General features: G+C 37.9%; 2 long non-coding RNA genes across 2 annotated transcripts in view; one reads left to right on the top strand and one right to left on the bottom strand.

Moving 5' to 3' along the window:
• Positions 1-27,719, bottom strand: part of LOC113902321 — a 191,933-nt gene that overhangs the window by 77,844 nt on the left and 86,370 nt on the right. The window lies entirely within an intron of this gene.
• On the top strand, positions 8,820-18,734 carry LOC113902320. Its single transcript, XR_003513754.1, has 2 exons — positions 8,820-11,342; positions 18,395-18,734. It is a non-coding gene; the product is annotated as an uncharacterized LOC113902320 (long non-coding RNA).

Here is a 27,719-nt window from a genome sequence, read left to right as displayed (position 1 = left end):
AGGGCGTTTTCTTTTTAGATTTAAATGTAATTCTACATGTAGACTTTTGAATTCAATGTTTTTAAAAGGTCTCTTGCTCTTCAATTACTTTAGTTATGTAACCTTTGTTTTAAAGATGCTTACAACTGGAAGTTTTATTTTCTTTCATACCCATATTTTGTGATCGTGTACAATGTTATATAGGAGAAAAAGAAAATGGGGATCTTCCCGACCCAGGGATCAAACCTACATCTCTTAGTCTCCTGCCATAGCAGGCAGATTCTTTACCACTGTGCCACCTGGGTATATTTTTTTTCTAATATATTTCCTTTAGACACAGAATTCACTGCTGAAACACTGCTAAAAATGGTTACAGAACATTTACATGCTCTTTGGATATATTTTCCTTTTTAATCTAGTCACTAAGTGCCTACTACAAGCACCATGAGGGTAGGATTTGGATCTGTTTTAACATTACTTTATAAAAACAATCTTAAAAAAAAAATCTTGTTTCATTATTCCATAAGCTATGGCCTTCTGTTACGCAAACTATTCATTACATGTGAAACATTAACCCCAAAGACAGTAGGGAAAACTAAAATGAACTGTTTTCTCGATGAAAGAAGACATCATCCCTTTCTCATCTAGTAACTTTTTCAAATTCTGCACAGAATATAAGGAAAAGCAAAAATCAGTTTCCATTACTGTATATAAATCTGAATATGAGTAGCCAAAAGTTTTCTAACAAGTAAAAAAAAATAACTGGAAATTTTAGCTCCAAGTATTCCTTTAAATGTTGATATTGGTGACCTAAAAGCAGTGTAGGTTAGATGATTAAGTATTTCATCATGATAAAAATTAAATATTGATGATTTAAAATAAGTCTGACTCTTTGCGGCCCCATGAACTGTAGCCTACCAGGCTCCTCCGTCCATGGGATTTTCCAAGCAAGAATACTGGAGTGGGTTGCTATTTCCTTCTCCAGGGGATCTTCCCAACCCAGGGATTGAACCTGGGTCTCCGCCATTGTAGGCAGATGCTTTACCGTCTGAGCCACCAGGAAGTCTCAAAAAATAAGTTTAGGAAGTAAAATTTATTTTTGAACTGTAACAATTCCATATTAATACATCTATGTAAAAATAATTTGCATTTTAAGTTTTATCAGAGAAAATTTTAGGCAATAAATTAAGGATATAATTTTTTGAAAAATTTAAAGCTTCAAGAGGTAGACAAACTGAGAGCAAATGTCAATTATTTTGATCTTTTAAATAATTCAATTATATGGTAAAAGGATATGACAAAGGTGTTCTTCAAAGTGTGTGTGTTTGGGAGGTAGTTCTTAGAATATATCATGTTGTTTTGTACTAATGTCAACTTTATCTTGACTATATAAAGCTTATTCTTTTTCTCACCACAAAAACTGAGGTAAATACATTCTATCCCTCAACCCTCAATATGACTATTTGTGCTTTGGGGATAAAGGAAATTTTGAACCCTTATTTATGACTTATTATTTCTCTACAATAACCCTATTCAGGGAAATGAAGGGTACATTTGTTTTACTGATTCCATCTAAGCACATTATAAAAGGCAAGATGATGGCCAGAAAATCTATACTTAAATTATTGGAATGTAACAGGACTGAGAAATCCCTTATGGAACACATAGAGATCAGATCTGACACTCTAGCTCGACCTGATTAGGATCTAGAATAAGAGTATTTAGTGATTTTTAAGACATTAATAGAGCAGGGTTATGGGAAAGCTAGTCTAGATTTGGCATTTCATTTTCTGTGTGCCTGTAAGTGAACTAAGCATATGACTGTTCCAAAGGAAATACAAATAAGTTTACCGATTATAGAAAAGATACAATTTTAAAAAAGGAAACCACAGTGATACAATTAAATAACTGCAAATTCAAACATGGAAAACAAAACGGTGCAGTATGACAGAAATGGTCAATAAGATGATAAAATTGTATTGTCATTACTTCTTTGTACATTTTAAAGTAATTAAATTAGAAAATTTAATCTATGTGACTAATTTGGATAATTTTATGATCATAACTATGAGAATTAAAAAAAAATCTGTTCCAAGATACATTTGTTTATTCTACTATTAGGAAAATGAAAACAAACCACTAAATAATAAAGCAAATCAGCCTCAGAAAACAGAATATTCAATTTTGAAAGATATTTTCTTATCATGGGAGAATCTCCTACTGGGTATGAGGATGTTATGAAATTACTTAGTCCATTCTTACTGTACAGCCATAATGCTCCCTGGTAGGACAGGAATTAGGTACACATTAGGGATGGGTATGAGCAGATATGATAAATATTGAAGACAAGGCTCTGTATTCAAGCAGTTTTACAATTGTCTGTCAAGGCTCTGTATTCAAGGAGCTTACAATTTCCCTCATAGTTCAGTTCTTAAAGAATCTGCTGCAATGCATGAGATCTGGGTTCAATTCCTGGATCAGGAAGATCCCCTGGAGAAGGAAATGGCAACCCACTCCAGTATTCTTGCCCAGAGAATCCCGCAGACAGAGAAGCCTGGCAGGCTATAAGTCCATGTGTTGCAAGAGTTGGGCACGACTTGTCGACTAAATCAGAGGCTAAAGCATCTGCCTGGAATGCGGGAGACCCGGGTTCGATCCCTGGGTCGGAAAGATCCCCTGGAGAAGGAAAATGGCAACCCACTCCAGTACTCTTGCCTGGAGAATCCCATGGAGGGAGGAGCCTGGTAGGCTACAGTCCATGGGGTCACAAAGAGTCGGACGCGACTGAGCGACTTCACTTTCACTTTAGCGACTAAATCACCACCACCACCACAACTGTCTGAACTAGAATCATTTAAAGAGCAGACTTAAAAGGGAAAAGCTGGAAGATAGTTCTTTTAATGAACATTCAACTACAAAATAAACTAGTTTTCCTCTTTCAAGTAAGTCCTCCACCAGCATGCTGAACAGAACTTCACTCCATTGTTTGATAACAGCCTATTCTCTAATCTCTGGATGAATCAAGCTAATTATTAGTACATTAGAGCAGAATTCAAGTTCTATTTTATGACACTGCTTCAGTTCAGTTCAGTTCAGTCACTCAGTCGTGTCTGACTCTTTGAGACCCCATGAATCACAGCACGCCAGGCCTCCCTGTCCATCACCAACTCCCGGAGTCCACCCAAACCCATGTCCATTGTGTCAATGATGCCATCTAACCATCTCATCCTCTGTAGTCCCCTTCTCCTCATGCCCTCAATCTTTCCCAGCATTAGGGTCTTTTCAAATGAATCAGCTCTTCATATCAGGTAGCCAAAATATTGGAGTTTCAGCGTCAACATCAGTCCCTCCAATGAACACCCAGGACCGATCTCCTTTAGGATGGAATGGTTATATCTCCTTGCAGTCCAAGGGACTCTCAAGAGTCTTCTCCAACACCACAGTTCAAAAGCATCAATTCTTTGGTGCTCAGCTTTCTTCATAGTCCAACTCTCACATCCATACATGACTACTGGAAAAACCATAGCTTTGACTAGACGGACCTTTGTTGGCAAAGTAATGTCTCTGCTTTTGAATATGTGGTCTAGGTTGGTCATAATTTTCCTTCCAAGGAGCAAGCGTCTTTTAATTTCATGACTGCACTCACCATCTGCAGTGATTTTGGAGCCCAGAAAAATAAAGTCTGACACTGTTTCCACTGTTTACCCATCTATTTGTCATGAAGTGATGGGACTAGATGCCATGATCTTCGTTTTCTGAATGTTGAGCTTTAAGCCAACTTTTTCACTCTCCTCTTTCACTTTCATCAAGAGGCTCTTCACTTTCTGCTCTGAGGGTGGTGTCATCTGCATATCTGAGGTTATTGATATTTCTCCCAGCAATCAGTACACTGGTCTATTGGTTTGTTAGTAACACAAGTCACTTGGAAGTCACTCATATTAGAGCTTCTTTAAACCAAATTTTACTCTCGGTTATTCTAATAAGTTTCATTCTAGGTAACAAACACTATTTCAGGATTTGTTAAATAGCAGCAAGAGAATGAAACAACAAAGTCTTGCATTTGAACACTAAGTAAAAGTAAAACCATTTCAAATGAACAGTTGGTCTTTCAATAATTGGAAAAGCTATACCTACACAGCTGGGAGGAAAGATATTCCACTATTTTTGCATCCCAGTGTACTGGTGCAGTGCTCAGTATTTAATAGAGGTTCAGTCAATGTTTACTGAATAAAATAAACTACGTGATGAGCAAAAATCTGCAAATATTGTGGATTCTTAAACATGGCTGCCAGACAGGGAAGTTATGGCTTACCACTTCCCCTTGAAGTTAAAATTACCTTTCTCCAGAAAAAAATTGTATAGGTAATAATAGAACCTATCATGTATCAGACATTACAAGCAGTATCATTTTTTTAAGCCCATCTTTTTTTTTTTTTTTTTACCCTGGAAAGCAGACATCTTCTTGGTTTTCAAATTAGGGAAACTGAAGCTTAAAAAACTTAACTTGCTCAATTTCACCCATGGAAGAAGTGGTACAATCTGGGTTAAAGTCTGGTCATTCTGGCCTTTCTATAGCACAAACTGGGGGCAATGTATATAATTATTACTCGAAATTACAGTAAGAAATCAAATCCATTCTCTGTCAGGGAGCATATATATATATGTGTGTGTGTGTGTGTGTGTGTGTGTGTGTATTATCTATAAAAAATAATAGGATGCACTTCTTCCTGCCTGACTGTAACATGTATTTGTATTGTGAAAGCACCAATGGAGAGAGACTGAATTTACAGCTATAGCACAGTAACATTTGGTTTGGCATGGAACAACAGACTGGTTCCAAATAGGAAAAGGAGTACGTCAAGGCTGTATATTGTCACCCTGCTTATTTAACTTCTATGCAGAGTACATCATGAGAAACGCTGGACTGGAAGAAACACAAGCTGGAATCAAGATTGCTGGGAGAAATATCAATCACCTCAGATATGCAGATGACACCACCCTTATGGCAGAAAGTGAAGAGGAACTCAAAAGCCTCTTGATGAAGGTGAAAGTGGAGAGTGAAAAAGTTGGCTTAAAGCTCAACATTCAGAAAACGAAGATCATGGCATCCGGTCCCATCACTTCATGGGAAATAGATGGGGAAACAGTGGAAACAGTGTCAGACTTTATTTTTCTGGGCTCCAAAATCACTGCAGATGGTGACTGCAGCCATGAAATTAAAAGACGCTTACTCCTTGGAAGGAAAGTTACGACCAACCTAGTAGCATATTCAAAAGCAGAGACATTACTTTGCCAACAAAGGTTCATCTAGTCAAGGCTATGGTTTTTCCTGTGGTCATGTATGGATGTGAGAGTTGGACTGTGAAGAAGGCTGAGCGCCGAAGAATTGATGCTTCTGAACTGTGGTGTTGCAGGAGACTCTTGAGAGTCCCTTAGACTGCAAGGAGATCCAACCAGTCCATTCTGAAGGAGATCAGCCCTGGGATTTCTTTGGAAGGAATGATGCTAAAGCTGAAACTCCAGTACTTTGGCCACCTCATGCGAAGAGTTGACTCATTGGAAAAGACTCTGATGCTGGGAGGGATTGGGGGCAGGAGGAGAAGGGGACAACAGAGGATGAGATGGCTGGATGGCATCACTGACTCGAAGGACGTGAGTTTGAGTGAACTCCGGGAGTTGGTGATGGACATGGAGGCCTGGTGTGCTGCGATTCATGGGGTCGCAAAGAGTCGGACACGACTGAGCCATTGAACTGAACTGAACTGAGAACCATCATCGGAGAAGGAAATGGCAACTCACTCCAGTACTCTTGCTTGGAAAATCCCATGGACGGAGGAGCCTGGTAGGCTGCAGTCCATGGGGTCGCTAAGGATCGGACACGACTGAGCAACTTCACTTTCACTTTTCACTTTCATGCACTGGAGAAGGAAATGGCAGCACACTCCAGTGTTCTTGCCTGAAGAATCCCAGGGATGGTGGAGCCTGGTGGGCTGCCGTCTATGGGGTCGCAGAGAGTCAGACACGACTGAATCGAACTTAGCAGCAGCAGAACCATCATAGTTCCTCATTGGAAGGAGGCCAGGGCAGAAGACAGAGTCAAGCAAACCCTAAAGAGAGTTAAGAGTATTCTTTAGGAAGCCATCTGTAGCTAGAGGATATTACTTCTAGGAGGCCCTAGAGACACCTCCAGAAGCAAGAAAGCAAGTCACTGGTGTGTCTTCTGGTTGTTTCTGATGTGTGGGGACAAGAAGTGGTGACAATGGTACAGAAAAAAAGAGTACTACCTTTATTAGCATCATTGAGATTCTCAGAATAAAGACATTTATTTCTACCAGTAATAGACTTAAAAAAAGTAGTCTCACCCCTATAAACTGTGATCTAGAAAAGCTGGGTAAAATATAAAATATATCTTTTTGATAGCATCTTGAAAGGACAAGATCCTAAGGAGAAGGTGCAGAGAAGTCTGCTATGTTCATCTCTGCTTTTCCCCTTGACTCATTTGCTAATTTGAAAGTTATTCCAGAGTCTGAGAAATTACTCATAAAGAGTGATTTAGAAGCCAGTAGCTTAGAAGCAGGGAAGCCAAGAGTTTTCAGGAGTCCCATAGTTCTGAGAAAATATAAATTGGACTTTAGAGGCAACTAGGAAGGAAGATGGTGACTGTAGCCATGAAATTAAAAGACGCTTACTCCTTGGAAGGAAAGTTATGACCAACCTAGATAGCATATTCAAAAGCAGAGACATTACTTTGCCAACAAAGGTTCATCTAGTCAAGGCTATGGTTTTTCCAGTGGTCATGTATGGATGTGAGAGTTGGACTGTGAAGAAGGCTGAGCGCCGAAGAATTGATGCTTTTGAACTGTGTGGTGTTGGAGAAGACTCTTGAGAGTCCCTTGGACTGCAAGGAGATCCAACCAGTCCATTCTGAAGAAGATCAGCCCTGGGATTTCTTTGGTAGGAATGATGCTAAAGCTGAAACTCCAGTACTTTGGCCACCTCAAGCGAAGAGTTGACTCTTTGGAAAAGACTCTGATGCTGGGAGGGATTGGGGGCAGGAGGAGAAGGGGACGACAGAGGATGAGATGGCTGGATGGCATCACTGACTCAATGGGCGTGAGTCTGAGTAAACTCTGGGAGTTGGTGATGGACAGGGAGGCCTGGCATTCATGGGATCGCAAAGAGTCGGACACGACTGAGCGACTGAACTGAACTGAACTGAACTGAGGAAGGAAGAGCCTTTAAAAACACCTCAGGCTTTCAGTTGGGACAGAAGTAGGGCCACCCTAGGAGTAAGAATGAAGCTGAAATAGGCTAGACCTAACAGACTGAAAGCCATTTAAGCTAAGGTGTTTTGCTCTGAGCCTAGTTTCCTAACAGAAGCAAAAGTAAAATCTTCTCCGGAAGTAAAAAAAAAAAAAAAAAACATGACTCAGAGCCTAAAATTTTTCACAAAGACAGCATTCCATTAAGAATTTCTGGGCATACTAGGAAACAGAAATAAGAAAAGGGAATAGAAATAAGATCCATAGATGACCTAAATTTTGAAGCTATTAGGCCCATGTCAGAATTTCACTAGAGAACAATAATCTACAAATAAGAATCCAATACAAATTCTGAAGTTGAAAACTATGACTCAATAAACTAAAAATACAATTTAAGTACATTTATAATAAATTAAAATTTTTAAATTCATTTATAATGAAAGACATGAGATACTTAAGAATAAATTTAACAATATATGTGCAAGACTTCTATGCTGAAAATTACAAAGATCAAAATAAATAAATAGAGGGAGAGATATGACACAATCATAGACAGAAAAATTCAGTAGTTTTAAAATGTCAATTCTTCCCAAACTGATCAACAGATTCACCAGAATTCCAACCAAAATCCCAAAAGACTTTTTAGAAATTGAAACATCAATTGTAAATTTTATATTAAAATGCAAAAAACACACAAAAATGTAGAATGGCCAAAACAATAATGAAAAAAACAAAAGGTGGGTAAGTTGGCACATGGATACATCATGCTTATCAAGGGAACTGAACAGACTCAGAAAATTACTTGATTTTTGACCAAGGTGCAAATGTGATATCCAGCAGAGGAAAGGAGAATCTTTTCAACAAACACTGTTGGAATAACTGGATTCTTATTTTTCAAAAATAAAGGTATCACCCCCTATTGTTATATTAATACAATATAGAAAAATTAACCTTCAGTGCATTCTAGGCCTAAATGTAATATACTGTGAATATTAAAAAGATAGTAAGAGGGCTTTATTTACAACTTTACGCTAGGGAACTTTAGCATTTGGACGATATGTATAAATTCCTAGAAAAATACAACCTGCAACAACTTTTCTTCAAAATGTTGTTAAGAAAATGAAAGGTTACAAATTGGAATAAAAATATTCACAACACACATTTTGACCAAAAAAAAAAAAAAGTATACAGGGGAAGGAGAAAGGAGAGGTATTATTCAAAGGGTACAAAGTTTGCTAAACACAATCACTAAGTCTTAGAACTCTATTGTACATATAGTCCCTACAGTTAAGAATGTTGTATTAAAATTTGCTAAGAGGGTAGAGTTTATGCTAAGTGTTCTTATCACTTAATAATAAAAATTGAAAGCAGGAGGAAATTTTTAGAGGTGATGGGTTTATTTATGGCATACACTGTGGTGAGTTTTGCGGATGCACACTTAACTCCAAACTTATTAAGTTCTATATATATACATGTACACATATAGGTGTTTACATAAACATGTACAGCTTTGTTTGCCAATCATATCTCAACAAAGAAAAAAGATGTGTTCATAGTATGCAAATAACTTCTACAATTACAAGGAAACAAACTCAATTTTTACAGGTAAAGTTTTCAACATACTTCACAAAAATGAAATAACACTATATACCCATTCAAATGGCTAAAACTAAAACAATCTCAACTGTTGCCATGTGATTGAAAGATTCATCATTCTGTGAAACTAAAGGAAAGATAAAGAGGCAGATGCAAGTAGACTAGATGGTGGGAAGATGAGAGAATTCTTGGCGAGGCTCACAACTCTTTTTCCAATAAGGATGAGGCAAAATCACTAGTTGAGGAGAAAGTTAGTGATTCCAAAAGTGTAGAGAAAGAATGAGATACTTCGTTTAAAGCGAGCAAAATAACTACAGAAAAGAGTAGGAGAGACCATTTGGATGAGGTCACATTAGTCCACCCAATTGTTAAGCTGCCTAGGTGTAAGTACAGGCAAGAAAAGATAAACACGTGAATTCATTTATGATCTGGGTTTTGCCAGGAAAGCAGAAGTCAGGGACAAAGAGTTGAGGATATTCGCAGGGAACTGGCTTTAATGCCACTATTTGTGAATATATACATATAGCCAGAATTAATTAATAATTCTTTACTATGAAGCACTATGCAAGTTACTAGTATAATGGTGGCAAAACTAAGCATTGTCTCAATTTAAGGTTGGTTATATACCAGACACAGGGAAGACTGGAATGTACCGAAAGTTAAAATAAGCAGCTAAATGCAATATTTCCAAAACTGAACCATATAATGAACTTACTCCTTATTCTACGCATTCCATTTGAGGTCTAAAATCTATCTTTCCTGTCTTCCTAATCAGGCTTTCCAAATCTATTTGCTTTAGCTCTGACCTTTTCATGGTCTTTACCTAATTTTATCTAAAGGAAGGCTAATATTTAAATATTAGTGTTTCCATTACTTCCCACTCCATCTTGCCTCTTTCTCACACTATTGGTGATGAGTCTTCAATGATCCTGTGGTATTGCCCACTTTTTGGAAAAAAAATTTTTTTGGCTTTTCACATAAATATAGTATCAAGGTACTCCTCAACCCACAACTGCTCTCTTTACAACACCTACAACCAAAACCATGAAAAGGTTTCATCCAAAAATCGTAAAATGGCTACCGCAGGCTATCTTTCTTGTATTCCCCAGTCTGTTTCTCTCAGTATAACTGCTGAAAAGTCTCTATTGCTCTGGCTTGCACAAGTACTTAGTTTTTATGTAGGCAGCAGACTGGGAAGAATTCTGAAATACAAAGTTAAAAGTGTTTACCAAAGCTGAAGAAATTTCTTGGAAGAACGGAGTACCTTGCATCTGACACTTTCAGAAAGTCTAAAATTAAAATTGGGTGGGTTCACACAGATTTTATTTTTGCAACCTTCTTGGTTGTTTCCATGTTGCATCACAAAACAAAGGCAGTGAACTCTCACAAGTTTACCACGATCCGTCTTTTAAGTGATTTGCCTCTGACTCGTAATATTGGAAAAGGGACGTGCTGTTCCTTTCAAACACTTAGCACGGACAGCCTTACTTTAGCTAAAATTTGATAAAGACCAAGACCACACCATAAAACACAGAATATGAAGTGTTTTTGACAGAAAGGGAAAATAAAGCTAATTAATTCCTTAAATTCTGAAGCACTGCTAAAAGACCAAAAGACATGCCTCCTTACATAATAAGAAGCGCTTTTATGTTCCTTATGAATAGTGTATTTGCCTGCATTCCTTTTTCTTAGTGACACCCCTACCGCCTCAGGACTGGTGCTTAAAGACACAGTGGGTGGGTCAAGCCGGTTCAGGAAGACATTTAGAAGGAAAGGTTGGGCCCATCCCAGCATTGGGACCGCGCCCAGCAGGCATTTGGCTCACATAACACTCTAGAGGAAAATACAGCTCGAGTATACCATTAATTTTCCACGAAGATTTCCAGAAACCTGACTCACAGCCAGAAACTCAAACCCTGTGGGCAGGAAGGAAAAAAAAAAAAACCTACTACACCACCATTTCCGCCTTGCCGGGCCAGCAAACGTGCAAATATGGAGAAAGACGTACGGGCTGCGCATACGTCCTCACAATGCGCAAGCGCACGGCGAGGCCCCGCCTCCTCGCGCTCCCGCCGAGGCGCGCGCACCAGAAATCAGCCCCCCACTAACGCCGCCCGGGGCTTCCGCCCCGAGGCCTGACGGTCGCCGTTCGGTTCCGGTTCTAACCCCGCCCTCACGCGGTAACCCTCCAGAAGTCTTAATATCCGGGACCAGAGGCTGGCGCCAGCGCGCACTTCCGGCGACGGACGCAGAGGAAAGAATCTGGTGACGCTTCTTCCCTTCTACCGTGCCGCCCAGGCTCCGGCTCTCGGTGCGGCAGCGCCATCTGGTGCTGAGTCTCTCGCTGCCCGCAGAGGGGGCGCGCGCCCTCCTCCCGGAATCTTCCAGAGAAAATGTGGCCTGGGCTTTCGTCACTCGCCCTCGGAAAGGGAGAGACCCGAGCTTTCGCCCTGCCGAGTTCTCACGCAGGAGGTACTTTGTAGGACTTCGCAGCGGAAGCGACTTGTACGTGTTAGCTATAAATACCGAAAATGGAGAGGAAGCTGAGTTCTTTCTCTAGTTTTAAGTCCAGAAAAACAGAACGTTTTTTTTTTTGTTTCCTCATGACTTGTTCCTGAATGCCTCTCAGGCATTTTTCTTAGTTATCAATTCATTAGTCCCAAGACAAGAGTACCCTATTTCTCTCTTGGGTGGGAAGATGGCACTGACCTTGTGGCTTAGACTGCTCTGTGCTATAAAAGCTTTTGTTTCCTTTTGCTTATTAAAACTGTTGTAAAAACATGCAGCATGTGTCTGGAGCCCATGAGTAAGTGGGGAATTTGCTATGAAAACAGGCTAAAGAGATTTCAGAAAGGTAGTCTCAGGAACACCCCTGGTGTATGTAGGTTTGTTTGCCTGGCGTGTTTCTATGAGATTAACAGAAAACGTCATTTCTCCCAAGTCAGCAAAATCATCGTAAATTCTCCCTGAATGATGCTTGGAAACCTCGATTTTCCTGGAAGTGTGTAGACCGGATGATATATATGTAGGTTGTATTGGGTGGTTCTTCTTTATTGGAATGGTGTGGTAACCGAGTATGGGAGTGCTAGTGAAAGCTGGTGAAGCAAGTTTCCTATAGACTCCAGCTCCCACTGTCTAGACTGCTCCACCGGGCGGTTCTCCTACTCGTGGTTTTCAAACTCACTAGATGTCCGCTCATTAGATGTCCCTGGAAGGCTTTTTTAAACCAGATGGGTCTTAACCCTAAAGTTTTTAACTGGGAACGTCAGGGGGTAGAATTCTATTGGGTTGTTGCAATGTTCCTTCCAGTTTTCCCTTAAGATGTTAAGGAAAAAACCCTGAATGAATTTTTTGCCAATCTAATATAATAGCTCTGATAAATTATCTGGTGATACTTAATACTTAGGTCCTTGGTACTAGGATCACACCTGCAATAATTTGGAGTTCAGGGTTACTTTGTCAGCACATGCAGTCATGCTCGTTTGGTTGGATGCTAATGATACCAAAACTGGAGAAATCCATTGTTGAAAAGTAATGAACTAAGCACTAGATCCAGAAAATTCCACATAAACGAATATTCACAGTTAAAGCCGCTGCTGCACATAAATGTGTTCTATAAATTATAATGTGATAGAGGGTGCTGTGATACCAGGTATACTAAATATTTCAGTGATTTTTGGTGGAATTTCTGCCCTTCCCATTAGCTATTAAAAGTCAGTAAATCAGAAATGACTAGAATTAAGGACAAAGTTGCTATACCCTAACTTTCTCATTTTGCTTTTTGGTAGACACCAGGCTTTTCCAAAGTCCTTTAGCATCTTGCCAGATTCTTTTGTTTTTCTAAATCCTCTACCAACTCTATTCCACCCATATTGCGCTGTTTATTCAGTACAAATATATACAATGTTTTCATTTGTAAACATGGTCATCTCATTTGTGAAAATTTTTTCTCTTCAGTTAATTCTGTCAAATCATGACTATGTCACTGCATTTACTTTCAGTGAAAAAAAATGTGCTGTGCACTGTGAGTTTTATCCTTGCACATAATTGAAATACAAATATTTTTGGAGAGGTTTTATGTTCAAAGCTGAAATTATTTCTAAAACTTTTAAAAAGTTGAGAGTGTTTGCTCTGATGTTTGATGAAAAATAACTGATATACCCTTGATTTGCAAATTAATATTGATTAAATATCAATGATTAAAGATCTTTAATATTGATTAAAGATCAATGAGGACTTCCCTGGTGGCTCAGGAAAGATGGTAAAGGATCTGCCTGCAATGCCGGAGACCCAGGTTGGATCCCTGAATTGGAAAGATCTCCTGTAGAAGGGAATGGCAACCCACTCAATTTATTCTTGCCTGGAGAATCCTGTGAATAGAGGAGCCTGGCCAGTTACTGTCCATGGGGTCTCGAAGAGTGGGACAGGTCTGAGCCACTAACGCTTTCACTTGAAAAGATCAGTGAAGACAACTGAAATGCTACTTTGGCAATAATTCAGTAAAGTTTTTATGAGTCAAAAGCGATTTTAATAATGGCCTTGAAGTAAATAAAGGAATGAATTCATTGTGAGCACACTGCATAGAAAACTTCTTGATACAACATAGGTTCCTGAAAAAGGACTAAGGCTATTGCTGTGGAGTAGACTGGTGAGGAGAAGGAAATGGCAACCCAGTCCAGTATTCTTGCCTGGAAAATTCCATGAACAGAGGAGGCTATTCTAATACTAAGAATTAAACAAGACTTAAATTGTTTTAATATACATTGTACTATACAACTGTTAGTCTATCTTCAGTTACACAAAAAATAAATGATGACCCTTAGGGTTTTAAAAACATAGTTAAAATGATAGCTAACTCAAATTTTCCAAAGAAGAACCAACATTTTCATACAATGAAATAGCCAGTAAATCTCAAAATGTGGATCCCAGCATGACTAAAGCATCACTTGGGAATTTATTAGAAATATAAATTCTAGAGCCAAATCTCGACCCTAATGAATCAGAAACTGAGGGGAGAGCCCAAGTTTTAAAATGTAAAAATCAGTGTTTTTTTCCTAAGTTCTTCAAGCTAGCCTGATGGGTGTCAAAATCTGAGAACCACAGAATTAGATAAGATATTGAAAGTTTAAACAAAAATTCAAGCCTCTTGGAATTAAGAAATAACCATAGTGTGTAAAAGGAAACAAAGACTACAGAAACAGATTTCTCTGAATGAATACTATGAAACTCCTCTGTGTGAAGAAGATACTATGCTAGACGCTTGAGGATTATTAGTGAACAAAGGGGTAGAAATACAGCTCTCACTGAGTTTTCATTTTAATGGAATTATGTAATGCTGCTCTAAAAATATTCTGGCTAGATTTTTTTTATTCTATGAGCAAGACTTTTATTAAATAATTTAGAAAGTGGAAAAGGAGAAATCAAAAGGAAGACTACAGTAAAGATAAAAGCAATAATAGTAAAAGTGTTAGAAAATGGGGAGGAAAAGGTAAAGAAACCACAAAATAGTAAATGTGGAACATCCCATAAAGATTAGAAGTGATGGAGGAGTTATAACATGTAGAAAACATGTTAAATGTGTACATATAATTTATCGCTATCAAATTTGAAAATCATGAAGTGGATGATTTCTAGGAAAATAAAAAACTACTTAAAAATCTAATGGTATTCTACCAATAGCATGAAAATATTTTTTAAAGTTATCCAGTAATTACTTCCCCCAGCAAAGGATCCAATTCTAGGTAGTACTGATGAAATCTTTTATCCTTAAGAGAAATAAGTAAAACCACATATAGAATATAAAGAAAATATAGAAAGCTACCCATTTCATTTTTTTACTTAAAAAAAATTTTAATTGAAAGATAATTGCTTTGCAGGATTTTTTTTTTTTTTCTGTCAAGCATCAACATGAATCAGCCATAGCGGATTATACATATGTCCCCTTCCTCTTGAACCACCCTCCCATCTCCCTCCCCATTTCATTTTACTAAGCAAATAAAATCAGCCTACTAAATCCTTGAGAAAAAAGCATGAAAAATACATACCCACTCTTACTTATGACTATGCATATGTGTAATAGCACATAGTTTATTAAAAGAATAATTTACCATGGCCTGAAAGGGTCTGTTCTTTGACTATAAGTATGACAGTTTGTATTACTTTTCACAAATATTCATTCTCCGTTCCCCACACTGTTGAAGGAGTTTATTTCTATACCTCATTGATGCTGTGCTTGACCATGTCACTTGCTTTGGCCAGTGGAATCTGAATGGTTGTCAGATTAGCCATTTTCAAGCACAAGCATTAAGAACAGTTGCATGATTCACTCAGTCTCTATTACCCCCTCTGCTATGATTACTCTTGCTCCTTCAGCCTGAACACAGGGAGAAGACAGTGGAGCAACCTCCAGTCAACCTGCAGGCTGTAACAGAGCTTGCAGTCCACTGCCTTAATATAACATGTGGTTTGTTTGTTCTGGTTACTGCAGCAGAAGCTAATAAAGATGTTTCAGTATCAAGGAATGTATTGGTATCACATTGTATCAATAGGTAAAATAAGAAAATCCTGTATAATTTTATTCATTGTGTTTACAAAAGTCATTTGGGAAAATTCTGTACTTAATTCTTAAATATTTTTCCAAAAGCATAACTTAGAAGGCTAATTCCTTCGTATGTTAGGATGTCTATTTCAAACCAACACCCGTTTTAACCTTATTTAAAAGTAAAATACTGTCATTCCCTTTAAAAGTGGGATACATAGGGAATTCTGCTCTCACCAGTTTTACATTGAAATGTCCTGCAAATTCAAGAGAATGTAATAGGAATGTAGTGGGTGAGAGAAAGTATTATTAACAGAAGATATGCTAGTTTAACTTGAAAGTTGAAATGACTGACTGAAGATGGTTAATGATGCCTGTTGGGAGAACACGCCCTTGCTGCTATTTATTAACTAAGTGACTCTGGGCAAAACTGATCCTCTCCTTACTTCACAGATATCTTCACTTAAAAACTTGAGAGAAAGATATTAGGTCTTAATATGAGAATTCAGGTAAAGGGTTTTGTTGACTGTGATACTCCATCTTTAGTTAATATTAGGTTCATTTTTATAGTCTGACTTATTTCTGAAGACCCACATTTGGAGATAACCATGTTTCTTCCTCAGAAATGTACATGACACAACTGTGGCTGTGGAACTTTGCCAGACACAGGCTTCTTAACTAGGGAAGGAAGAACCATCAAAAGTAGTAACAAATGAAGGTTAATATTGTCATATATTTGCAGTTAAGACTGGCATTCTGCACAATATAATGGGCTTTCAGTATATAAGATTTCTGATAGAGAAATTCATAAAGAAATGGAAGTTGTAAAATCAAGATTCTTTGTTGTTCTTGTGGAATAATAATGGTTAGGTATTCGTAAAGGATGCTGTCAATATTTATTCATCCCCTTCCTGCCTCCCTTATCTTTTTCTTTCTGTACTTTTATTTCTCACTTTTTTGTTCCCATTAGGAAAATTTCTTATAAAAAATTTTAAATATTCTGGGTTTATGGGTCTGTCAACTTCCACATGCTTACATTATATTCCTTGGTAATGAGTTAGATATTTAGAGTCCTACTTCTTACTTGAAGTAGACATTTGGTGATTGATCATGTGAAAAGAGAAACAGACTTATCAAAGCAACACCCAGCTAGATGAAATCATCCTGCCTCTCATTCAGGTCTGTAGGGCACCATTGAGAATATAACATGAGATAAGATATCTTGTGTAAACAAATCCTAATGTTGCTCCTTTAGCCATAGATACCAGTGTATAAAATAGGATACTATGTTGCTCTTTTAGAACTTTAAATAAACTGAACTTGATACTTTAAAATTCAGACTTGACTTTAGGCATTTTACTGACTTGTGATTATTTCCAAGAAATGATTATTTCCAAGTAGCACAGTAATTCTCCACAAATCTAGGCGGGAAAAAAATCTCCTTTTGAAATTTCACATAATATTCCTCAAAAATGTTTTGAGACCTGTAGCCATTAGTTTTATGAAGAGCTTATTCAGGGAAATGGTTTCTTGCTTTTTTGAAGCTTATGAATTTAAATTTTTCATAAGATTTACTATTTTATTATTAGGTATAGTTCTTGATGATATACTTGATGAAGTGATGGCATCCAGTCCCATCACTTCATGGGAAATAGGTGGGGAAACAGTGGAAACAGTGTCAGACTTTATTTTTTGGGCTCCAAAATCACTGCAAATGGTGACTGCAGCCATGAAATTAAAAGACGCTTACTTGTTAGAAGGAAAGTTATGATCAACCTAGATAGCATATTCAAAAACAGAGACATTACTTTGCCAACAAAGGTCTGTCTAGTCAAGGCTATGGTTTTTCCTGTGGTCATGTATGGAGGTGAGAGTTGGACTGTGAAGAAGGCTGAGCGCCGAAGAATTCATGCTTCTGAACTGTGGTGTTGGAGAAGACTCTTGAGAGTCCCTTGGACTGCAAGGACATCCAACCAGTCCATTCTGAAGGAGATCAGCCCTGGGATTTCTTTGGAAGGACTGATTCTAAAGCTGAAACTCCAGTACTTTGGCCACCTCATGCGAAGAGTTGACTCATTGGAAAAGACTCTGATGCTGGGAGGGACTGAGGGCAAGAGGAGAAGGGGACAACAGAGGATGAGATGGCTGGATGGCATCACTGACTCGATGGACGTGAGTCTGAGTGAACTCCGGGAGTTGGTGATGGACAGGGAGGCCTGGCGTGCTGCGATGCATGGGATCGCAAAGAGTTGGACACGACTGAGTGACTGATCTGATCTGATACTTTCTTCAGCATGGTCATTGTCTCATTCATCTTTGTAATCCTTAGTACTGGGCTTGTGTCTACTATATACTGGGTGCTCTGGAAATATTTTTTTGAACTGGTATTATGTTCTTTATTGGAAACTCAAAATGGGATGCTTTGGGAAGGTTCTTTATATTGTTATGTCTTATTTCCCCAAAAGAGCACCTACATTTTTCAGCTAAAAGAAATCTCATTTAAGCACAAAACATGACATTCAGATACACCTTAGCTTTGGCAGGATTTGAGTACAATTGGAATACAGTAAAGCTAGTGAAGTCACTCAGTTGTGTCCAACTCTTTGCGACCCCATAGACTGTAGCGTACCAGGCTCCTCCATCCATGGGATTTTCCAGGCAAGAGTACTGGAGTGGGTTGTCATTTCCTTCTCCAAAGGATCTTCCCAACCCAGGGATCGAACCCAGGTCTCCTGCATTGTAGGCAGACGCTTTACTGTCTGAGCCACCAGGGAAGCCTGATCAGAGAATAGAGGAGTTAAGGTACTTCAAAATATCATGTAATTGGTATTATGGACTAAATGTGTTCTCCCTGAAATCATATGTTGAAGCACTAACACCCAGTGTGAGTGTTAGGTGGTGAGGCCTTTGGGAGGTAATTAGGTTTAGATGAGGTCATGATGGTGGAGTCCCCATAATGGTATTAGCGCACGTAAAAGAAGATGAAGAGACACCAGAGCCTCTTCTCTCTGCCATATAGGGACACAGGAAGAAGACAACCTTTTATGAACGTGGAAGAGAGCCCTCACCAAGAACCAAAGGTGCTGGTGCCTTGATCTTGGACTTCCAGCCTCCAGAACTGTGAGAAATAAATGTCTATTGTTTAAACCACCCACTCTATTGTATTTTATTCTGTAAGCCTGAGTTACATGTGGGCATTATTTTCATGTTCTGAGAGCTTGATAAAAATTATTAATAAGACAGTCACTCACATTGTAGGTAATATCCCAAGTTGGTATATATTTATTTACCTGTCTACTCAACTGCATCATAATGTAACATTTTTGAAAGTATTTTATATATAAATTTTTTCTCTAACAGAACTTTACCTTGGTTTACAAACTTAAATTCAAATTTATCTTTAAAAATGTCAAAACAGTCTCTCTATAGACTGTTTCAAAGCATAATATCTTAGGGAAACAGAAGAAATTTTTTTAAAGGGAAAAGGATTAGCCTTCAAAAGAAGAAAGACCTGGGTTGGTTTGTTTTTTCCATGGAATCTAGTTGACTGAAAAAAATGGGAAATGCCACCTGAAAATGTGGGAGAACTGAACATAATAACTTGGGAATATTGGACCACAAGAAAGGGGTCCTTTCAGGCATCATTAAAATTGTTGCCAGGTGAAACTGAACAAATCTTGGCAGCAACAACCCAGAGAGAACCAACCCCTTTAGAGAGTATGTAAGTAAAGAATCATTTTGTGTACACAAGCTATCCACCATTGAAAAATTCTTAAAATCCCTGATTACTTGTCTTAAATATTGATACATATGTATTTCAGAATCGGTAATATTATCAGGTAAGTTTTAGCTTTATATTTTTATGCTTTGGTTAGAATGAAAAGATTTGGGAATACCAAATCAGAGTCCTTCAAATAAAGCCCCACACAGTTTAAAGCAATCTTGTGTTTGGTTTGAGTTCTTTCCGTCTCTCTTTTGCAGTCTGTTGATAATAGTTCCACAGGCTTGCATTCTTTGTATGGATGGCATATTTTTCTCAGTGCCTTCAGTGCAGGCATCAATAAGCTTTAGAAAAGTGTTATTTCTCTCCAAGGCCACTGTTGATGCCACTGCATTAAAAAATGCTTAAGAATCTTGTCTTTGTGTTACCTTCTTACCTCCTTAACCTTTTTCAGTTTCTTCTTTGAGTTTGCTATAGAAGTTCATAGGTTTGTAAAGTTATTAATCCAGATAAACTTGGAAGGATTTATTTGTGTGTGTTGGGGGCTGTCTGGATTTCTGACAGATAGACGTTAGCTTTGCACAAAGATTAAATCCTGAATGTTGTTAATTTAAATTAAAAAAGAAAAAAACTGATCTACAGAATTTAGAGTTCAAAGTGAAAGTTAAAGTCACTCAGTCCTGTCCGACTCTTTGTGACCCCATGGACTATACAGTCCATGGAATTCTCCAGGCCAGAATACTGGAGTGGGTAGCCTGTCCCTTCTCCAGGGGATCTTCCCAACCCAGGGATCAAACCCAGGTCTCCCACATTGCAGGTGGATTCTTTACGAGCTGAGCCACAAAAGCCTTTGCAAAAAACCTGAACATTTTTTTTGACACACTGATAAAAAATTGTTTACTGAGTTCTTTTGTTTGTTCTACAACTGTTTGCACCCAAATAGAAGGTGTTTTTCCTTTGAAACTGTGTATGTAGTCCTTGTGATTACTGCCAGAGATATTCTTTTTTGTTATTTTTAAGTTTCAATTCTTAGAAATGCCTCTTTTCCTCCATTGCATTTTTTCTATTTTTAAAATGTCTTTGTGAATGACTTTAGATGTGTATTACAAATTGGACTTCAGAGGTCTGTGCTGGCGTACCTGACTGAAAGTCTTGATTGCCTCTTCCAGTGTATCAAGTTTAATTAATAGCCATGAAAACTTCAGACTGCTCTTCATTTTAAATTCTCCTAAATGAGTTGCTTTTCAGTGGTGCTAGCTAATCCCTTGTAATCCAAAGTCATCAAAAAATCATATGATAATGCTTTTCGTATAATACAGAAATAATTTACAGCATTAGCCAAACAGTTTCAAAGGTGTCATTATTTGATAATTACCCCACCCCAGGGCCATTATTGTACTACATAATGTGACTAATGCTCTGTCATTTTTTTCTGCTGAAACTACAGCTGCAAATTGAAGAGTAACACATTCTGGCCTTTGGTTTTCTCAGTCAGCCTGAAAAAATTGGTTGTCTTTTTCAACTTTAGCAGCTTAATATCTCACTTCAGGTTTTGTTGTTGTTTTTTTTTTTAATTCATAAATATGTGACGGTAACAGTGGAGATAACATTTCCACTGCTATTTGAGGATAATAGATGAGTTATATTCTTGAATGCTGTTTGGTTCCAAACCTCATTTCCTTGTTACGTTTTAGCTATGAGATCTAGAGCCAGTGTAAATTTTGGGATTAATGTACGTTAGTGGTGATTTTTTTAAGAACTATGTCCAAATTTAGAAAGTCAAATCTTCATATTTATTTCAGCTGTTTCCTATGGGATTGTTTTTTTTTTTTTAACTGAGAAAGTTCTGTCATCAGTGATTTTCTTAATAACCATGCCCCCAGGTGACTCACACCTTTGTTTATTCTTCAGTGTGGCTACATATACCTTTTAGCATATATGGCCTTATTTATTATTCTCTTTCCCTAGAACAACCTTTTTCCATTCCCATGTGTTCATTGTCAACACTTAAGCACAGGCCATATGGCACTTCCTCCATGATACCTTTCTGGATTCTCCACAAAAAAACAATAAATCTCTTTTTTCTTCTGAAATGATACGGTATATACTTCTAACTTCTCATGCTCAATAATTAGGAAAAGTACACCTAATTAATAAAATGTGTACCTCTAATTCTCCAGAGTTCAGGCATCCTGTCTTATTCATTCTGGAGTCCTAAAAAGCTATCACTATATATTTGTTAAAATAAATGAACTATGTATATAGCAAAACAATGTTACTTTTATGGGTAAAAGGATAAATTTAGCTCAGTTGACTCATTAAAAAAATGAAATCATGTTTTGCAAATATACTATATGATTAAAAATATCAATAATTATAAGTAAAATTGTATACATTTTAGAGGATTTCCTAGCATAATAGTTGGAAGTTGAGAAGACAAAAACAACCAAGGAAATCCTTGTAACCAAGAATCACACTGAGCATAAGTGTTGCAGAAGCTGTTAAAAATGAACAGGGTAAAATACTGCTAAGATTTTTTTCCCCCCACTTTTTTTTTAACAGCTTTGTTGCTTTTGGTCAAGTTAAAAGATTTTTAAAAGGTGTATTTTGATGAAGTAGGTAATCTATTTGGTGATGTTAAATAGAGGGCTACACCAGTAAAATTTAAAGAAAGCAAATTACCCATGGATTCTGGAATCTTTGCGTACCACTGTGATCAATGACCTGAACCTCCTAACCTGGGGATGGAGAGCACATGAGACCATCAATTGCCTATAGGCACCTGCAGATTTTCACTCAACCCAAGATCTGCCTCAAAAGCAAATCAAAGAATTACGTAATTGATAGACATCATTATTGGCAACTCACAGCCAGGGATTTAATTCAAGACACCCTAGGTGTTCCCTTCTCTTTCCTTCTCTAATAATAACCTTCTTAGTTATTCATCCTTCAAGACCCAAATCAATGCCATTTCTTGGGAAGGCTTTGCCATGTGCAATAAATTACTTTCTCCTTTGTGCTCTTAAAGCACTTGTCCCTATATCTATTATAGAATGTACCACAATTCTTACAACTCCTCATTAACTGCCTAGATAGGGACTAAGTAAAAGAGATTGTAGTACAGGTTAAGCCACTAGCACAGTTTCTGTTATTTCTGAAGACCTATATAAGAAAAGATTTTCCCCTTTCAGTATAATCATAGCACTTCCTTTTCTGATCAACATTCTATCCTTTGTTTTAAGGCTGCTCTCACTTTCATTTCTGTGGAACCTGCAAAGGAGAGCTGTGGAAGCTCATATTATCAACGGCATGGTGAATAGTGCCAGAACCCCCATGTCTCATGAGAATTATTAGTCAAAGTAACCCGGGAGAAGTGAGAAATTTGCCAGGTCAGTGACACCTAGTTTCCCAACTGGACATCATTAATACAATTAGGCACTAAAAGGGGCACTGCCCTCAGGTACTACCTGTTACTAGGCAATCCTTGCAGTATCTGAAATTCCATCCATCCACAGTCTGTTTCTCATCTCCTGTACCTTATAGAAGGCCTGCAGTCACTTACCATATTATATAGGTTCTAGCGTGTACACTAAATAATTTTGTATTTCGTTTTAAGTTTTCAGCTTCTTCTCAGTTGTCTAATTTGATGGTTCAGTAATTTCTTATTCTTCTACATTTGAAGTAAGCCATTGAGTGCCCTTCCAGTATTTCCACAGTGCATTTCTTGTGCCTTACTGCACTGATCAGCTTTTCACAAACTATTTAAGCTTCACTTGGTCATCATTTAAAGATGTATTGCTGAAGCAGAATGCTTACACCCTGCCTGCTACCTACAACAGCCAGTAATATTTTTTGCTCCAAGAAATAAATACGAAGACTTTTAAATAAAACTCCTCTAACAAATATTCTGGTAAGAATAATAAACACAAAATAAGATTGAAAATGGCTAAAATGTAACTGGAGAGCACAGTGAAAAATGAGGACATCTTTGTGAAAACCACGATTAGTGACCCAGGGAAAATCACGTGCAGTGTAAATAATAAACTGTGGCAAAATACTATACAAAAAAGATGTTTGTGACTCAGATTACCACGATGGTGTGATAACTCACGTAGAGCCAGACATCCTGGAATGCAAAGTCAAGTGGGCCTTAGGAAGCATCACTATGAATAAAGCTAGTGGAGGTAATGGAATTCCAGTTGAGCTATTTGGAATCCTAAAGGATGATGCTGTGAAAGTGCTGCACACAATATGCCAGCAAATTTGGAAAACTCAGCAGTAGCCACAGGACTGGAAAAGGTCAGTTTTCATTCCAGTCCCAAAGAAAGGCAATGCCAAAGAATGCTCAAACTGTTCCACAATTGCAGTTATCTCACACACTAGTAAAGTAATGCTCAAAATTCTCCAAACCAGGCTTCAATAGTATGTGAACTATGAACTCCCAGATGTTCAAACTGGATTTAGAAAAGGCAGAAGAATCAGAGATCAAATTTCCAACATCGGCTGGATCATCAAAAAAGCAAGAGAGTTCCAAAAAAACATCTACTACTGCTTTATTGACTAGGCCAAAGCCTTTGACTGTGTGGATCACAACAAACTGTAGAAAATCCTCAAGAGATGGGAATACCAGACCACCTGACCTGCCTCCTGAGAAATCTATATGCAGGTCAAGGAGGAACAGTTAGAAGTGGACATGAAACAACAGACTGGTTCCAAATTGGGAAAGGAGTACGTCAGGGCTGTATATTGTCACCTGCTTATTAACTTCTATGTGGAGTACATCATGAGAAATGCTGGGCTGGATGAAGCACAAGCTGGAATCAAGGTTGCCAGGAGAAATATCAATAACCTCAGATATGCAGATGACACCACCCTCATGGCAGAAAGTGAAGAAACTAAAGAGCCTCTTGATGAAAGTAAAAGAGGAGATTGAAAAAGCTGGCTTAAAACTCAGCATTCAGAAAACTAAGATCATGGCATCTGGTTCCATCACTTCATGGCAAATAGATGGGGAAACAATGGAAGCAATGAGAGGCTTTATTTTTTTGGGCTCCAAAATCACTGCAGATGGTGACTGCAGCCATGAAATTAAAAGATGTTTGCTCCTTGGAAGATAAGTTACGACCAACCTAGACAGCATATTAAAAAGAAGAGATGTTAGTTTGTGCCTACAAAGGTCCATCTAGTCAAAGCTATGGTTTTTCCAGTAGTTATGAATGAATGTGAGAATTGGACTATAAAGAAAGCTGAGCTCCGAAGAACTGACGCTTTTGAACTGTGGTGTTGGAGAAGACTCTTGAGAGTCCCTTGGACTGCAAGGAGATCCAACCAGACACTCCTAAAGAAAATTAGTCCTGAATATTCATTGGAAGGACTGATGCTAAAGCTGAAACTCCAATACTTTGGCCACCTCATGGGAAGACCCTGATGCTGGGAAAGATTGAAGGCGGGAGGAGAAGGGAACAACAGAGGATGAGATGGTTGGATGGAATCACCAATTCAATGGACATGAGTTTAAGCAAGCTCTGGGAGTTGGTGATGGACAGGAAAGCCTGGTGTGCTGCAGTCCATGGGGTCACAAAGAGTCAGACATGACTGAGCGGCTGAACTGAACTGTGGCAAAATATAACTTAAGTGACAGTAGGTAAAACTTCATGAGGTGGAATCAGCTAGAGACTATAAATCAACAGGAGAATTAAAGCTTGGTAATACTTAAACAATATGGGATTTCATAGAAATAGTGGTCAAAAGGGAAAATGACCAAGCTATAATTGATAAAACTTAATATGGACAAATACAGGAATCAGATCTTCATTTAATTTATATAGAAAAGTGATAGCAATAGATCATTCCAGAAAAATTGAAATGAAAAAAGACAAAAGTGAAAATGGCTCAATTGCATTGTGTAGAGAATTGATCTGTTGGCTAAACTAGCTTAATAAAATTTGCTCTGACATATTTTTTCATCAAAATCAGCATACTTCTGACTGAAATATTTATACTTACTAACACAGGGTCAAAACATCCCCAGTGTCAGAATAGCTGTGTCAAATGCTCTGTGCACATTTCATGCTGGGAGTCCCTTTTCTCTTAAAATTACTGATGCTTCGCTTAGAAGTCTGTGTATAGGGCCATGCATCACTAACTGTTAATAAAATATTAAAATGTGTTTATGAGCTTGCATTTCTTTAGGAAATGAGATTATTTTTAAAGATATTGTTATTTAGGAATTTTCTGATTTTACCATCACTTAAATGAATATTTGAGATACTTTAAAGCTTAAGGTGTTAGGGAGAAAATGCTTGGGAAACTAAACCAACTTTGTTGAACAGACATTATTAACTTAGAGGTGTTATTCCTGAATAGTTGTTCCCAGTCTCTTTGCAGTATGGAATCTTTTATCATGATGTATGTTTTTATGGGGACTCCTGCCATCTTGCTTTCATACTTATAGTAAATCATCATAAAGACAGAGAGGAATTTTGGGCTTGCAGAGATGGTAGTAAATAGGTATGAAAAACCTTGGATGAACTTTAGAAATGCCAGTGTTGAGTGAGGGCCTGATTTGGTAGCAGTGATAGGTAAACTACCATGTAGCTCACTGGGGCCAAATGACTTTTGTAAAGTTCTGTAAGGTGATTAGCACACTTCTGGGACAATTATTTGTAATAAAACTCTAGAAAAAAAAAGAGCTTTGAAGCTTTTCTTAAATATTTCCTAGGGATAGCAAGCATTTAATAGAAATAGTATATACCAGAGGTCAGCTATCAACTAATTTTACTTGTTATCCAGTCTAGTTTTGGTGTGGTGTCCCCTGTCTGAACAGGGCTGCTATCCAGCAGCAGGCACTAAATGATTGAGTAAGAATTAGTTTCTTGGGTTGTTGAATATATCAGAAAGTCCCAGCATATGAATGGGGAGATTAAAGAGTGAATACACTAAATCTATCAGTTCGGTCGCTCAATTGTGTCCAACTCTTTGTGACCCCATGGACTGCAGCATGCCAGGATTCCCTGTCCATCACCAATTCCCGAAGCTTGCTCAAACTCATGTCCATCGAGTCGGTGTTGCCATCCAACCATCTCATACTCTGTCATCCCCTTCTGTTTAGTATATTTGTAAGGCCTGGACATAATTTATAGAATTTTCATGTAGCTATATATTTATCCAAGGGAGATTTGTTAACATATTTCAAAAATATTCATTAATATATATATATATATATATACACACACACACAGTTATACATATGTATGTATATGTGTGTGTGTGTTTATCCAGCTAGTGATGATCAGTTGTTCCCTAATTACTGTATGGTTGCTTTCATATCAGATCAGATCAGATCAGTCGCTCAGTCGTGTCCAACTCTTTGCGACCCCATGAATCGCAGCACGCCAGGGCTCCCTGTCAATCACCAACTCCCGGAGTTCACTGAGACTCACATCCATCGAGTCAGTGATGCCATCCAGCCATCTCATCCTCTGGCGTCCCCTTCTCCTGCCCCCAATCCCTCCCAGCATCAGAGTCTTTTCCAATGAGTCAACTCTTCGCGTGAGGTGGCCAAAGTATACTTTCATATATGTCTGTATAAAATTCAGAATAAACTGAAGAAGAAATATATTTGAGCTTTACTTTTGGACAGAATGATTCTAATGACTTATTAAGCTAAGGAATTGAGTTTTCCTATATATCTACCTTGTCATTTTTTAACTACCAATAACCATTACTGTGTTAATAGAAATCACAATTGTAACTGGGTAAGAGAAAATGAATATGGGAACTTCCCTTTTGGTAAACTAGCCATTCTGGTTTAACTGAGTGTAAACAGCACCAGGCACTAATAATTGAGTAAGAGTTAGTTTCTTGAGTTGTTGAATATATCAGAAAGCTCCTGAAAGACCTAAGAACCTCGGCTTCTAAGAATAAAAGAAAAAAACAAAAACTCATGCTTCGTGAAAAAGCTCCTGGGTGAACAGATCAGGAACATAAGCTATCAGTAATACTAGCTTAACTATCTAAAGGACTTAGAAAAAGCAGCCCAGGGTGGACAACCCAAAAAGGCTGCTGAAGCATCCAGTGTGTCAGGTAAAGAGACAGTATCTGAAGGTAACACAGCAGGTCTTCCCACCCAGCAGGTCCCAAAGTCAGTTACTTACAAATCTTGATCTTCTCTGTTTGACAGAAGCATGCTTGCCTTTTCATCTCAGATCCTAATCTTCATTGTTGTGCATGCAAATCTGTTTTACATTATTTTAAAAAGAAGCTTATTTAGCATTAGATCTAGAAATTTTACATATTGAAGGTGGGGAGAATATTAAGTTATATACATGATGTATTAAATTATTGACTTAAATATAGTGAATAATCTTGTATATGATGTTATATCAATGTTATTCTTTATCAAAAAGCAAGAAGAGCAATATGCTGCTTCCCATTCATATCTCACTTGTAAAAGTGTAAAATGGTCAAATACTTTGAAGAACAGTTTGACAATATTAAATATGACCATGTGTGCTAAGTTGCGTCAGTCTTGTTCGATTCTTTGCGACCCCATGGACTGTGTCTCACCAGGTGCCTCTGTCCATGGGATTGTCCAGGCAAGAATACTGGAACGGATTGCCAT

The sequence above is a fragment of the Bos indicus x Bos taurus genome, chromosome 12 (assembly GCF_003369695.1).
Source record: "Bos indicus x Bos taurus breed Angus x Brahman F1 hybrid chromosome 12, Bos_hybrid_MaternalHap_v2.0, whole genome shotgun sequence".
Lineage (NCBI taxonomy): Eukaryota > Metazoa > Chordata > Mammalia > Artiodactyla > Bovidae > Bos > Bos indicus x Bos taurus.
The sequence above is the reverse complement of the archived record's forward strand: the minus strand, read 5'-3'. Positions and strand labels throughout refer to the sequence as shown.